Genomic DNA, 14124 nt, shown 5'->3' on the forward strand with positions numbered 1-14124 from the left:
GAAATCAAAATACAAAATACAGAATATAATAAATCAAATCACCACGTACTACATAAATGAAGACTTCCTTCAATCTTACCACGAATCGTCCATTCTAATAATTGCAATATATCTGCATTCCATAGATTGTAATGCCGTAAGTCATTTACCTTCTCCCCTGTCCTTTTTGACATTACCCTTAGATATTACAAAGCAGTTTTGAAGCCCACTAGAGTTATCTGATCATCAGTTAAGTTTTCCAGATATTTCGTAAAACTTTCCCAATCTTTAACAAATCTCTGATCTTTTATATATCTTATTTTGCCTGACAGCCTATCCATCTCCGCGTATTCCAATAGTTTGTATCTCCATTCCTCCAGTGTCGGTAGACCCTCTAATTTCCAATTTTTAGCTATTAGAACTCTTGCTGCCGTAGTTGCATATTGGAATAACCTGTAATCTTCTTTCTTTATCTCCCTTCCTACCATACCAAGCAGGAACGCTTCCGGCCTTTCAACAAAAGTATATTTTAATATTTTCTTTAATTCGTTATAAACACTCTCCCAAAACTTTTTAACCTTTTGGCATTCCCACCACATATGGTAGAAGGACCCCTCCTTTTCTTTGCACTTCCAACATTTATTACATGATCCATACATTCTGGCTAGTTTGACTGGGGTCAAGTACCAGCGATAGAACATTTTCATTAGGTTCTCTTTGAGTACCACACAGGCCGAAAAATTTAGATGTTGATTCCAAAGTTTATCCCATTCTTCGAAATAGACAATTCGACCTAGATCTCTAGCCCAATGAATCATTGCAACCTTGACTTCCTCGTCAGCTAAGTTCCATTCTAAAAGTTGCTTATACATTTTGGACAGGATTTTTATGTTGTTATCTAAAATCTCTGTTTGGAATCTGGAGTTCTTATCCGCATATCCATTCTCCTTAACATCTTTCTTAAACATTCCATTTATCTGATGGTAGTGTAGCCAATCGTAGACTAAAGACTTAACCTGTTCATATGGTCTCAACTTCCATTCTCCTTCCTCCTTCTTTAGCAGATGTTCATAAGTTGCCCATTTTGTACTCTTATCTTTCCTGGTAACCGACATGGCTTCTAGTGGTGACAGCCACTTTGGTGTTTTTGGTTCTAACGCAGCTTTATACCTTTCCCATACTTCCAACAGAGAACCCCTGAAAATATGTTTAACAAATTCCCTATGCACCTTCTTCTTTTCATGCCACAAGTAAGCATGCCACCCAAATCGATTGTTGTGGCCCTCTAGATCTAACACTTCCGTATCTTCTAGTTTTATCCAAGTTCTTACCCAACATAGGCACGAGGCCTCATAGTATAATTTCAAATCTGGCAGGGCGAAGCCTCCCCTTTCCCTAGCGTCAGTCAGAATTTTAAATTTTATTCTCGGCTTCCTCCCTTGCCAGATGAATTTAGAAATCACTTTGTTCCAGGAATTAAATATCTTTGTGCCTTTGATCACTGGGATATTTTGGAAATAAAATAATATTCTTGGGAGGACCGACATTTTAATTGTGGCTATTCTGCCCCAAAATGATAGTTTGAGTCTACTCCATATTTCTATATCTTTCTTAACCCCTTTCCATGTTGTTTCATAGTTATTTTTGAATAAATCTATATTCTTTGATGTTACCCATACCCCCAAATATTTTACTTTCTTTGACACTTCTATTTCTGTTTCTCTTTGCAGTTCCTCAATTTGATCTACATGCATATTTTTGGTTATAATTTTTGTTTTCCTTTTGTTTAATTTAAAGCCCGTTACTTCCCCATAGTGTTCGATTTCAGCAAGTACTTCTTTAATTGAGTCTAGTGGGTCTTCGATTGTAACGACCAAGTCGTCTGCAAACGCTTTAGTCTTGTATTCGTGTTGGCCCACCTTGATTCCTTTAATTTCTTTGTTGTTTCTGATCGAATTTAGTAAAATCTCTAGTATCATTATGAATAGTAACGGGGATAACGGGCATCCCTGTCTTGTTCCTTTCGTTACTGTTATTTCCCTCGACTCCTCATTGTTTATTATCAATTTTGCTCTTTGATCCGTGTAGATTGCTTTTATCCCGTTGTAAAATTCCGAACCTATTTCCATACTCTCAAAATATTTCAGCATGAATTCCCAGCTTACATTGTCAAATGCTTTTTCAGCATCTACAAATAGCAATACACCTTGTTTATCACTTCTTTCTGTTAGGTATTCTATTATGTTTATGATGTTTCTTAAATTATCTTTCATTTGCCTGCCGGGCAAGAAGCCGGCCTGATCTTTATGGATACTTTCTACCAAAATACCTTTCAGTCTTCTTGCCAGAATTCCAGCGAATATTTTGTAATCTATATTTAACAAGGAGATCGGTCTATAGTTTTTAATTTGCTCTGGGTCTGAGTCTTGCTTTGGGATTAGCGTGATCAGTGCCTCCTTCCACGTCTCGGGTATTTCTCTTTGCTTAAGAATGTTGTTCATCACTTCTTGTAGTGGGTTTAGCAAAACTAATATCATCTCTTTATAATATCTGCTAGTAAACCCATCTGGACCTGGGGCTTTCCCATTTTTTAAGTCCGTTATTATTGCTTTAATTTCATCTGTCTCGATTGGGGCATTTAATTTTGCTTTTGCAGCTATGGGGATTTTGTTAATATTTTTAGATTTTATGTATCTCTCTATTTTCCTCGTCTTATTCCTGTCTGCGTTTTTAAACAGTTCTCCGTAGAAGTCAGAGAAGGCTCTCCTTATTTCTTTAGGCTTAGTTATCTCTTCTCCTTCCACCACTATCTTGTTTATTGTGTTCTGCTCTTTCCTTTTTTTCAATTGCCACGCTAAGAGCTTCCCGGGTTTATTGGCATATTCGAAATTCCTCTGTCTCAACCTTTTGATCTTCCATTCTATCTCTCTATTTATCAACATTGCATATTGGGATTGTAGTACTTTGATGCTTTCTTTTAATTTCTTATTTTTTGGGTTTTGACTTAACTTCTGTTCATTCTCCGCTATTTGTTGAACAATTTCATTTTTTCCTTTTTCCCTCTTTTTATTTTTAATTGCACTCTGTTGGATGAAAAAGCCCCGCATCACCGCCTTACCTGCATCCCACACCACATTTGACTTTGTGTCTTTACCTAAGTTATCTTCAAAATATTCCTTTAATCTGTTTTGGGCTTTTTCTACTATCTCTTGGTCATCTAGCAAGTAGTCCCTTAACTTCCATCTGTTTAGTCTGCTTTCTTGCCCTTTCAATACCATTTTTATTGGGTTGTGGTCTGAAATTGTTCTGACCTGGATCTCCACGCTTGTTGATCTTAAAACTAATTCTTTCGAAATCCAGATCTGATCTATTCTTGATAATGACTCATTAGGTTCTGAATGGAATGTATACTGTTTATCTAGGGGATGTTTAGATCTCCAAATATCCACTAAGTTGCAACTTTGAGCCAGAGAGAAAAAGGTTCTAGGTAACTTCCCCTCTTTCCCTTTAGAGTTTCTTTGCCTGTCCGACTCTAACGACACCACCCCATTCATATCTCCCAGAAGTATTATCTTCTGGTCAGCGTATTCAAGTAATTTTCCTTCAAGCCTTTCATAAAACTCAGACTTTTTCTCATTGGGGGCGTAGATTCCCACTATTATTAGCTTTTCTCCCTGCCAGTTGATTTGAACTGCTACTATCCTTCCTTCTTCATCATTAAATATATGTTTCGCCTCGATTTGTTTTTTGATGTAAATAACCACCCCCCTCTTTTTACTCGAATCTGAAGAGATAAATTCGTTTCCCAGTCTGTGATTAATCAGCATTTTTTTGGGGGTGTGTGTGTATTTTTCATGTGGCTGTGGCTTGGAAAAGGGTTAAATCCGCTCCCTGTGAACTACAGTCCCAAAATTGCATGCACATACACAAGAGTATGTTAAATGGCTACCAGGGTAGTGCTTAAATACAAGGCTGTGTGATAGGAAGGTTTAAGTCTAAGAAATCTTGTCTCAGTATAGGAAGAACTACATGCCCTAGGAGCCTACATTTATGCTTCTGAGTCTTTTTTTTTTTAAAAAAAAAATTGTGTAATTTTAGCTATTTTCTATATTTAGCATAGTTACAAGCTTTTTGCCAAGGACAATATTATAACATAACAGACCCACTGATGGAATCATCTGAGAATGTGTCCCATGACTCTGCCTCTTAAAACCTTGTAAGGTTCCTTTATTAAGCACAAAGTCAACACAGGATCTTTGTTCCAATTCCCCTGCAATTCATATCTTTTGAGCTTTTAGGTATGACTTCTAGAACTAAAACTATGCACAAATTAACCTGTTACTAATTAGTCTTCATCGTTATAAATCTGAAGTAAATATATACAGGCGCTTTCGCATCAAACTTTGTAAGACGGCGGAACGCATAGCTGTAGCTTAAATGGGGGGGGGATGAGTGTATTTGGTTTAGTAAAGTACAGTACATCTCTGCTATTCATAGAATGTGGAATGTTGACCATAAAAGTGACCTATTAATAATCATGCCACCCTTACGCAGATGGAACAAGTTGGGCAGAGATGTATGCACTTTGCCCTGAAATAAAACAAACATAGAAACTTTGCACCAAAATGGAAGAATTGGGATGGACCAGATTTGTAAGTCACACATGCAAAAGTGACACGGACCAGAAACAGATTGATTTGTTCATTCATTCTTTATGACCCAGCACAGAATTCAGGTTTTGGGGAAATCAATCTCTCTCTCTCTTTAAAAAAAGTATGTTTCTAGTCCTTTTATTGGGAGAGAAATCTGGACCTGAGGCTCATATGTTGGATGAAATACCTGGGAAGGAGCATTTGAGAGAAGGCAGCTCTCCAGCTGTTAAGAACATTAATGGCAAGAACAAACAAGACGGGCCTGAGGTTGTTTTTTTTAAAAGGTTTTATACAAAATAATGGACTGTAAATGTCCAATTTTCCTCTGAAGCAGGGCAGAAATAACTGATATTTGTTCCCCCAGCTAAAGAACCTGACAATAGAAATACAGTGGTACCTCAGGTTACATATGCTTCAGGTTACATACGCTTCAGGTTACAGACTCCGCTATCCCAGGAATAGTACCTCGGGTTAAGAACTTTGCTTGAGGATGAGAACAGAAATCCTGCTCCGGCGGCGCGGCAGCAGCAGGAGGCCCCATTAGCTAAAGTGGTGCTTCAGGTTAAGAACAGTTTCAGGTTAAGAATGGACCTCCGGAACGAATTAAGTACTTAACCTGAGGTACCACTGTACCTGCATTATTTGACAGTATCTTATATACAATACGAAGTATCATTTCAAGTATTTAGCAATTACGACAGACAAAACTGTCACTTTTGGTTTCTCTAAGATTCTGGTTTTTTTCAAATTCAATTTGCACATTTCTGCAACAGTTTGTTTGTTGTAGTAGTTGTTTCCTCAGACACACTCTATGCAATTCCGTCCAATACAATGCATTTTTGTATGCTATCATAACAAATGTGCACATTCGTGCCCACTTTCCCCTAACACAGTGGTGCCTCGCAAGACGAAATTAATTCGTTCTGCGAGTTTTTTCGTCTTGCGAAGCACGGTTTCGGAAAAGTTTTGGAAAAGCTTCAAAAATCACCAAAGTCTTCAAAAACCTCAAAAAAGGCTACCACACCGCGTGCTATGAGTTGCTCCTTGAAGTCAAGTCACAACTGTATTAACGGTTTTAAGAAAAAGGAAACAAACTTGCAAGACGTTTCCGTCTTGTGAAGCAAGCCCATAGGGAAATTCGTCTTGCGAAGCAACTCAAAAAACCAAAAACCCTTTCATCTTGCGAGTTTTCCGTCTTGCAAGGAATTCGTCTTGCGAGGTACCACTGCACATGCATTTTTGTACGCATTGTTTGGCTGAAGGCTGTGTCTCAAAATTTAGGGAAGTGTGAACTTAGACTGGTAGCTGTGCTTCGGTTCACATCATGTTTCAGTAAATGCAAATTTGGTAGGTTCACAATAAAGCCAACTTTCTCCCCCATCCCCATCGGTGAACATGTGATGGAAATATATAATTGTTATTGTTTTGTAAAATGTTATGGGACATATACATACAAGGTCTTCATCTTTCATCTGTCTTCCTGGAGCTCTAGAACCTGCCACTTGGACTCTAATTCTGCCACTTGGACTCTAATTTCTTCATGTGGATATCCTCAAAAGCTTTTCTTCTGTTTCCATGTTGTTGTTTTCTCATGTAAATCAATAAAATATGTTTTATAAAAATATGTTTGCTGTTGGTTAACATAGTCTTCTTTATTTGTGGCAGTTTGTTGCCCAGTCTGCTCTAGAGCAGTGCTACTTAAAAGTGGTGGCCCATGGACAGATCAGTGGTGCTGATCTGTGAGCGGTTGGCTGCTGGTCCGCAACAACTCCAGCCCAGCCCAGTGCCAACGACTGGGCTCAACCTCTTCAGCCCCGACTGGGCCAGGCGAGCTGGAAAAGCACTCCCAGAGGCCTTCCACTGCAGGGAGCAGGTCTAAGTGCTGTGGACTCACAACTTAGAGCTGTGAGCACCAAACTCAGTTCCAAAAGTCGGCGGAGCACAGCAGAGTATGAACCACACGAACGACAGCTCTGAAGTATAACTTCTTTTATTCTCTACAGCTACTGCACAAACTAACTAAAGACTAATCGGAGACGCTGGACTGCATGAGTGTTACAGCTGCTTGAGCAGTCACCTTACCTATATACAGATAACACTCAGACTCTCACAGGCTGGAGCGGAAGAAGCGATGAGCAAAATCCGCCCCCTCCTTTCTGAAATATTGTCAGCAGATTCTTGCAATGGGAGGGGTGAAACATCCTCATGGGATGCTTCAAGGCCTAAATATGGTACCAGTCCCTGGCACTTGGAGAAGAGAAATGCCTGTCCACCACATTACAGGAGGGGAGAGTGCTCCTGTGCTCAAATCCTGCTTGCTGGATTCCCACAGGCCTCTGATCGTCCACTGTGAGAACAGGATGCTGGAATAGATGGGCCATTGACCTGGTCCAACAGGTTTTTCCTATGTTCTTACATCAGATAGTTGGAGAAGTACTGCTCTAGAGGACTGTACTTCCATTCTTGCAATTTTTTTCTACTAATTCATTTGAAAGCTCATTTCTTTTCAGCAACCCACTCACGGTCTATGACAATGCATCTCTCGGCTAGCTTTTAAACCATTCAGAAGGTGTTGGTTGTTTTCACGGTCACAGACGGAGCTTAACAAAATTATCTGCTTTCTGTCCTGTACTCATTGCCAGATCCGTCTTACCGTCTAGCCTGATATCTTTTATTTCCCACAGCTGTCATTATTGTTTCACGTCAGCAATTATGAGCAGCACCAGAAAATCCTCAAACCACCCCCTAAATAAACCCCATAGTTCTTTCCAAGTGCCTGAAAGTCCCTTATTCATATAAATATTATCAAAGAATTGCAGACTCCAAAGGAGACACAAAAGAATGTTGTCTCAGAGAGAATTAAAACAAGGGAGAAAATTAAAGTTAGGAAATTTAAAGCCTAGTTGGAAAGCTACAAGACTGGGCTATTCACTTTTATTTAAGAGTTGAGATTTACCTATTAAACAGATGGGCTTACTTCTGAGTAAACATGATAGGTTATCCCATTTCAGAATGGGTTGAACCTTGTGAACAAGTTATAGCAATCCTTGTCACCGAGATTACCTGATACTCAAATGATTATTATCAGCTTATGGTAACATGGAGTTGGGCTTCCAGTGTTGTGGAATGCTCTCCTTGCTGAAATATGACAAGTCCCATCAGTACTGGCATTCTGCTGGCTCTTGAAGACATGCCTGTTTAGACCGTGGGATAAATCAGCCTCATATAACCAACATGCTTAAGTCTAATTAATACATGAAAGGGATAAGACCATAGAGTAAGCTGTCCTGCCAGGCTTAGCTAGGTCACTCCTCACCTTGGGAGGAAGGGTTATCAAACTTATTGTTCTCTCAATTCCATCATATGAACCCTACCAGTAAGGAGGTCTAAGCTGAATACTCTAAGCTTAGACCACGTGGCTTAAGCAAACCATTTTTGTGTTTGTACACAAATAATTTAAAAACATTTACCATTTTGGAACTTAAGTTATACTGCCTGTCTTTTCTTGCTGCTGTATGGAAAAGCACATGAAACCAAACCATTCTTAACCTACCAAATGTGTATTCCCTTTCTATGCAAAGAGAAGTGGGGAATTTTGGAAGCAACTCAGAAGGGAATATTTTATAAGTCTAAGAGCTACCACACTTTATTTTACTGCACGTTTTGTGATTTGGGGCTCTCTCACCAAAGAGTACTTGCTCTAAACCTGGATTTAGGCACACAGAGAATTCTCCTTTTATTTTACCATATCTATTTTTCTTTTAAGCAAAATTTACCAACATAGACACAAATTACCCTGATCTCCTGACTTGAACTTCCTGTTTTAATTGCTGTTTTAATTCTTAGGACTTTTAATGGGTATTTTTATTGTATGTTTTAATTGTGGATGATTATTTTAATGTTTGATTAAATTGTTTTACTGTGCATTTTAATTATGTATGGCTGTATTTCTATAATTGACTTTATACTTGTAAACTGCTTCGAAGTCAACTTGGCAAGGATGGAATATATAAATTAAACAACAACAATATTGCTGGCTCAAGGAGCATCCCCAGACATTCCCTTAGAATTCTTCCCTGCAGAAAGTGATATGTGGATGGACTAGAATAACCCACTTTCTGTTCTTGTGTAGGAACAGTCTGCCAGGGATGAGGCAGATTATAAGTAACCAAACAATTAAACCCCTGTTTTGCAAACAATTATCAGTAATATCCAAGGCAACACGATGACCAAGTACAACAATGTGATGCCAATATAAACTCTTTATATAATCTATACAGAACATTGAACAGTATGAAATATACGAAATATGCACTCTCTGCAAAACCAAATAAACAGAAATCTTATAAATCTCTGAAAATCATTGCTTCTTTCAGAGACTTGCATAGTCTACAAAGACTTTCAGAGACTTATAAGACTTATGTTTATTTGGTTCTATGTTTTCAAGAGAATCCATCAAGAGTGCATATTTTGTGATTTTCAGAGATTAATAAGATTTCTGTTTATTTGGTTTTGCAGAGAGTGAATCTTTCATATATTTCATACTGTTCAAGGTTCTGTATAGATTATATAAAGAGTTTATATTGACATTGCCGGGACGCGGGTGGCGCTGTGGGTAAAAGCCTCAGCGCCTAGGACTTGCCGATCGAAAGGTCGGCGGTTCGAATCCCCGCGGCGGGGTGCGTTCCCGCCGCTCGGTCCCAGCGCCTGCCAACCTAGCAGTTCGAAAGCACCCCCGGGTGCAAGTAGATAAATAGGGACCGCTTACTAGCGGGAAAGTAAACGGTGTTCCGTGTGCTGCGCTGGCTTGCCAGATGCAGCTTGTCACGCTGGCCACGTGACCCGGAAGTGTCTGCGGACAGCGGCTATAGAGTGAGATGAGCACAACCCTAGAGTCTGGCAAGACTGGCCCGAATGGGCAGGGGTACCTTTACCTTTACCTTATTGACATTGCATTGTTGTACTTGGTCATTGTGTTCCCTTGGATATTACTGAGGGATGAGGCAGAGGCAGTTGTCAGAAGTGAGTCAGGAGCCAATGCGTCAAGAAACGACAGGGAACGAAATCCAGAACTGGAGTCACAGGAAAAAAGCAGAAATACCTTGTTTAAGCCATGGTCCCAACCCTAATAGGAAGCCTTTAAAGATAGCCCTTTCTGCCCAGGTGAGGGTCAGGGGGAGGATCAGTGGCTAGCCTTGGTGGCAGGACCAGTCCACAAACCGAGAGAATTTCACTCTTAAGAAGATGCTCCTGATCAATCATCTCTCAAGGCACACAAATATCGAAGTTCCTGGTTTCATCCCTAGCAACTCCTGATGTACTCTCTGTCTCTCCTTTCCTGTTCAGGCAGCCTACAGAAAGTCTTCGAAACAGTAATGAAGTCTAAGCCCAGCTTCTTTGAAATCTGTGAGGAAGCCATGACTTCAAGAAGAAAGGGCTTCTGTTCTGTGCTCATAAGCCCTAAGAAGAAACGGTCCTCTATATTACGGAGCTACAATTCTAAGTCTTCCCCTGAAGATGCCACATCGTTTAACCTGTTCAATGTTTTAATTTCATAATGTAGGTGAATCCTGAGGCCCACCCACCCACAACCGTTACCATGGTCTCTAACTGGATGTATAAAAGCACCTTGAAGCATTTTTCAAAATGTGACTGGTTCCTATTAATAGGGAATTGACTAGTATTCTATTGATGACCTGTCAGTGTATTTGGGGTTAATATTTATGGTGTGACACTGAGATGTGCAAACCAAACTGCAAAATGTGAATAAAGGCTTCATGGAGAGAGGTATAAGGAGGAATTAAGGTCCTTCACGGCCCCATCTTCTCTGTCATTCCACCCACAGATAAGAAGGATTGCTTTGTTTATACATCTAGCTCCGTTTTTGAAACTAAAGTTTGGCTAAAGCTGTAAACTCCAAAGGAAACAGGAGACTGTTGCTTTTTCAAAATCTCTTCTAATGTAAACGCTTCTGCTTGCAAAAATCTGATGAAATGTTGCTTTTTAAAACAAACTGTCAAATGCTTGGCAAATGCTGCAAGGACATTTAAATACAGAAAGCATCCTTAGCAATTTGCCGGTGGGGAGGAATCCCTGATGCATTCAGAATTTAGGGCTGGGTTCTCACATAAGAAAAGTCCCGCTAGATCAGGCCAAAGGCATCCTGTTCTCACAGTTGGGAGAAGCCATTGCTTTCCCCCAAAGAATTCTGGGAGCTGTAGTTTGTTAAGGATGCTGAGAGTTCTTAGGCGGTCCTTATTCCCCTCCCAGTGGCCACAATTCTCAGAGTGACTTAATCATCAAGCCCTCTTCATATGGAACTCTGAAAATTGTGGCTCTGTGATCATTTTCATCCCTGGAAAAGATCTCAGACCTGAGAGCTTAGCAGTCAGAGTAGCAGACTAGAGCAGGGGTCACCAACCTAAGGCCCGGGGGCCGGATCCGGCCCAATCGCCTTCTCAATCCGGCCTGCGGATGGTTCGGGAATCAGCGTGTTTTTACATGAGTAGAAGGTGTCCTTTTATTTAAAATGCATCTCTGAGTTATTTGTGGGGCACAGGAATTCGTTCATTCCCCCCCCCCAAAATATAGTCTAGCCCCCCACAAGGTCTGAGGGATGGTGGACCGGCCCACGGCTGAAAAAGGTTGCTGACCCCTGGACTAGAGGGACAAGGAGTCTGCTGCAGCATAAGGCTGCTGCACATATTAAACAGCCATGTTTCAGATGTGGTCTGTTGCACTATTCTGCAAGCTGACATCATGGGCAAAAGACCAATCCTGCCCAGCTGGTTAGGGCAATATGAGCTTACAAGTTTTGGCATCAAAAAACATTTTGAACAGCTTCATGCTTCTATCTTTACATCTGTTTTTCTCTTGCTTTTGGATGTCACTCTTGGAACATCAAAGGGAGCCTCACAAGAGCCAATGAGAAATCCTTTGAATGCTAATTTAATATATTCTGTTTCTGGCTGGATTTACTTAAGGAAATGAACACAGGACTTATAAAACAGGAAGAGTTTTGAATTGGATGATGCACAGCAGTGATTCATTTGTGCTCCCTGAAATGTAAAAGAAACCTTCTGGACTTCATAATCGTTATTGCTGGTGAATACCAACGCAAAATGATGAAGGGCATTTTCACCGACCCCCCCTCCCCCTTTCCCGAATGAAACTTTTATTATAACAGCACACATAATCGCAAGGGACATATCCTTGCCAGCTTTCTGTCTTCCTGGCAACTGAAAATTCACTCTCCGGAGTTGCAGCAGCAATGGACACAGAGCAAAATGTGCTGTGCCAGTCAAAAGGATACATACCACATGATGTGTGGCAGTGAAACATGACCAGACTTAAGAACAAAATTAGATTCCTGCTGGATCAAGCCAGTGGCCCATTTGGTCCATCATTCTGCTCTCACAGTGGCCAAGCAGAGGCCTGTGGGAAGCTTCGAAGCTTAACAGCACTCTCCCCAATTGTGAATCACAGCAAGTGGTATTCAGAAGCATACTTCCCCTGACCGTATAGATGGGACATAACTATCATAGCCAGTAAGGTAAAGGTAAAGGGACCCCTGACCATTAGGTCCAGTCGTGACCGACTCTGGGGTTGTGGCGCTCATCTTGCTTTATTGGCCGAGGGAGCCGGCGTACAGCATGACTGAGCCGCTTCTGGCAAACCAGAGCAGCGCACGGAAACACCGTTTACCTTCCCGCTGGAGTGGTACCTATTTATATACTTGCACTTTGACATGCTTTCAAACTGCTAGGTTGGCAGGAGCAGGGACCGAGCAACGGGAGCTCACCCCGTCGCGGGGATTCGAACTGCCAACCTTCTGATCGGCAAGTCCTAGGCTCTGTGGTTTAACCCACAGAGCCACCCACATCCCAATCATAGCCAGTAGCCACCAGAAATGGCTTACCAGGTGGGGTGTGCAGCAGCTATGCTAGCTTTCCAACAGGTCGGTCAGAGAGCAATTTTTGATTTCTGTCTGAATCCAAGAATGTTGCTATGGGAGAAGCAAGACCATCTTGGGAAATGGATGGAGTATGCATGCACATTCAACTGCCTAATGGTGTCTGTGTCACCCAGGAGATTGCAACTGCAGAGATAAGAAGAGAAGAGTCATTCCGTCATCCAGAAAGGTCACTTCCTGGTTCGCATGGAGAAACCATTTTCAACAGAGCCCAGCAACAGAAGCACACAGGTCTATTAAGGCAGCATCAGGGGTTGAAATGTTGCACCCCTAACCATTTTGCGCTGGTAGCAACCACCCTTGTGGCCTCCCAATGCTACACCACTGGGTTTTTTGTGGGGAAAGCATTGTGGCAAAAAAAAGTGGCTTGCAACAGCACCCACCAAAGAGGGTGAGCGAACTTCTGCAGTTGTACCTGCAGTGATAGTTGGCAACATGACTAACAGACAAAATGATTCCTCCCTTTAGGAGTTCCTGAGGAACCCTTGGTCAATTCAGAGCACAGCTTGAAAACTACTGCTCTCTCATACCACCTTTAACACTCCTTAAGTAATATACTGCCTTTCTCTGCCCTACAGAAGAACAATGAATCAAGGAAATGTCTTTAAGCTACTTGACGCCTTTATTTAAACATTTCTCCACAGGAATTCCATAACCAGCAAATGTTCTACCTGTACTCCTCATGGCTTCTGTCCTTAAGCAAAACCCCCATATTTTGTAGTTTTCCTACAGGTACAATTCCCAGTAACTGGTTTGAAGGAGGGTCATCAGGAATAAAACTAAGAAATCACTTTTGTTGGAAATTTAGCTAGTTCGGAAACAACTACTGAAAAAGCAGACTTGGAAGTTGGAGGACATTTTTCCGCATATCTTCTAAGAGGTTAGAACATGTCAATCTTTTTTGCTTTATAGAAACTTGTGGTTTTGCAACTACCCATATTTTTGCATAGAGCTGAATAAAAATTTAATAAAGGGATCCTTAGTCATACAAATGCCTGCAGAATGTATATTCACGTCATAGCACATTTATTTTATTAATCCCCTTCCATTTATCATGATGGGGGAGGCGAACAAACATCACTAGCAAAATGTTAACAAAAATATGACAAAGTGCTAGTTATATAAGAGGCAAAAATAATTTCCAAAACCCTACACAGAATGTTTTTCTTTCCAAATTATAATTCACAGTCTGAATGGATTATATATCACAAAGAGATAGTATAATCCAGAGCAGGTCTATCCCCCCCCCCCGCCAAATAAAAAGCTTTCAATTGTGGCTGAAAAGGTCATTGGTCTAGAATTGTTGTTCATACTCTACAGAAATGTGCTGTTTCTCGTCTCTTACATAATCTCTGGAATGCTTGAAAACATATTAAAATGATAGCTATTGTCTGCTTTTAAGCACAGCAGAAAGAAATAAGACTGGACCATTTCTGTTCTTAAAAGAAATCTTACTGGCAAAAAAATGAAATAAAATGTTAACTTGGAAAGTAACAACAACCCTAGTTTGTCCAAAATATA

Source organism: Podarcis muralis, chromosome 8 (genome assembly GCF_964188315.1).
Source record: "Podarcis muralis chromosome 8, rPodMur119.hap1.1, whole genome shotgun sequence".
Classification (NCBI taxonomy): Eukaryota; Metazoa; Chordata; class Lepidosauria; order Squamata; family Lacertidae; genus Podarcis; species Podarcis muralis.